Source organism: Crocuta crocuta, unplaced genomic scaffold (assembly GCF_008692635.1).
Source record: "Crocuta crocuta isolate KB4526 unplaced genomic scaffold, BGI_CrCroc_1.0 scaffold197, whole genome shotgun sequence".
Classification (NCBI taxonomy): Eukaryota; Metazoa; Chordata; class Mammalia; order Carnivora; family Hyaenidae; genus Crocuta; species Crocuta crocuta.
In genome coordinates, this window is record NW_027532002.1 from 12,154,983 (window position 1) to 12,156,985 (window position 2,003).

The 2,003-nt window shown below is 51.3% G+C and overlaps 1 protein-coding gene across 1 annotated transcript in view; it reads right to left on the reverse strand.

Moving 5' to 3' along the window:
- CCDC126 (coiled-coil domain containing 126) overlaps positions 1-884 on the reverse strand; it is a 41,808-nt gene extending 40,924 nt beyond the window's left edge. Inside the window, exon 1 of the mRNA XM_077775457.1 lies at positions 435-884. The gene's annotated coding sequence lies outside the window, so the exon portion shown is untranslated. The remainder of the gene's footprint in view (positions 1-434) is intronic.
- Positions 885-2,003: the final 1,119 nt, after the last annotated feature.

Sequence of the window (2,003 nt, forward strand, 5' to 3'; positions counted from 1 at the left end):
ATGGGGGCATATGACTTTCTCCCTCAAAGTAGAACACAGCTGAGCTGTCAAAAGCAGAAAAAGGAGTGAGTGCGGCTGCCGCGCGGGCGCTCCATCCCTGCACCAGGTCTGTCGCTCCCCCGCGCCAGTGGCCACGGGACCGAGCCCGCCCCACTCAGATCAAGCAGCCCGAGCCCCACGGGGCCACGGATGTCAGACCCGGAGGGACAGGGACAAAGAGCCTCCTCGGCCGCGGACTACCGGCCGATCCCAAGCCCGTTCTCTGCGGACACCTGGGGCAGCGGCCCGGGTGGGGCGGGGGGTTAAGGGCGGGACAAGGCGGAGGAGGAGCGGCCGCCGGGCCTGAGGGGAATACCGTGAAGGCACGCGCCAGCCGGGCGGAGACGTCTCTACCCCCCCCTCCCCCGACTTCCCTCTCGCCCCTTCCCCATTACCTTGCCAGTGGGCTTCTTGTCAGTGTCGCCGGCCGCCAACGGGCTCCCGAGCCGGGGCGGCGAAGCGAAAGTCGATTAGCAGGCGTCAGCTGCGTCCCGCTTTCACGAAACAGCCTCCAGGTCGGGATGGAGAAAGGCCGAGATTGAGAATCAGGGACAAGGTGGTTCCCAGCTTGTGGAGATTCTACTCTTCTCGTCCCTCGCAGTCCGCTTCCGCTCCGCCTCCCGGCCCGTCCTGGCCCTTCCCCCACTTCGGAGACCAGCCGATTGCGGCGCGCTGTATTATGGGAGATGTAGTCCCGGAACGCGGAAGAGGCGGCACGTGCTTGTAGCCCAACTGCACCTACTTCTGGGGCAGGACGACGCCGTTGCTTGGCAACCAGAGCAAGCGGCCCGTTTCTTCTCCAGGATTGGAAGATGAGTTTACGAGAGGCAGAAGCTCTGCCTTAACTCTCTGCAGGAGCTGAAAGGAGAGTGTGGGCGTCTTAACTCCTGACCCTCCAGCTGGAGACTAAAGATTCCAAGGCTGTGAGCCGGGGGCGAAAGGGCTTACTAGTGATTAATAGGGTGCTGCAGACAAGAATGACTGTTTTTGCCCCTGAATGTCCTTAGTGGTGTAAGGCAAGAAAAACAAAAGGACTAACCATTAAATAAGAAGAAACACATTGTTATTTTTCACAGATGATGTAATTATTATGTATATGGAAAATCCAAAAGAATCCAGATAAATTGTTGCAACTAATGAGTTAAACAGATTAACAATCATATTTTTAAATCAATGTTTCTATATTCCAAGGAAAAGGTTGCAGAATTAACTTTTTTTTTTTTAAGAAACCACTTATAATAGGGCATCTGGGTGGCTCAGTAGTAGGTAGATTAAGCATGGAGCTCTGGATTTTGGCTCTGGTCATGATCTCATGGTGGTGAGCTCCAGCCCCACACAGAGCTTTCGTGCTGGGTGTGGAGCCTGCTTAAGATTTTCTCTTTCCCTCTCCTCCACCCCCCAGCTCACTCACTCTTTCTCTCAAAAAAATATACTATTTATAATAATTTCAAATTAAATATCAAGTACCTAGAAATAAATAAAGTCTAAGATCTATATGAAGAAAACATTTTTTACTTCTGAGAGAGAGAGAGACAGCGTGAACAGGGGAGGGTCAGAGAGAGAGGGAGATCCAGAATCTGAAGCAGAGCCTGGAGCTCTGAGCTAGCTGTCAGCACAGAGCCCAACATGGGGCTGGAACCCACGAACTGTGAGATCATGACCTGAGCCAAAGTCATACGCTTAACCAACTGAGCCACCCAGGCACCCCAAGAAAGCATTAAAAAAAAAAAATTGAAAAAGGGCCACCCGGTTTGCTCAGTTGGTAAAGCATGTAACTCTTGAGTTCAGTGTTGTGAGTTCAAGCCCCATGTTGGGCATGGAGTCTGCTTAAAAAAGAAAACAAACAAAAACATTGAAGAAGACCTAAACAAGAGATAATACATTCATAGAAGTTTCAATACTGAAAGATATCAAAGGATGCAATGCAATTCCCAGTAAAATCTCAATAGGTATTTGTGTGTGTG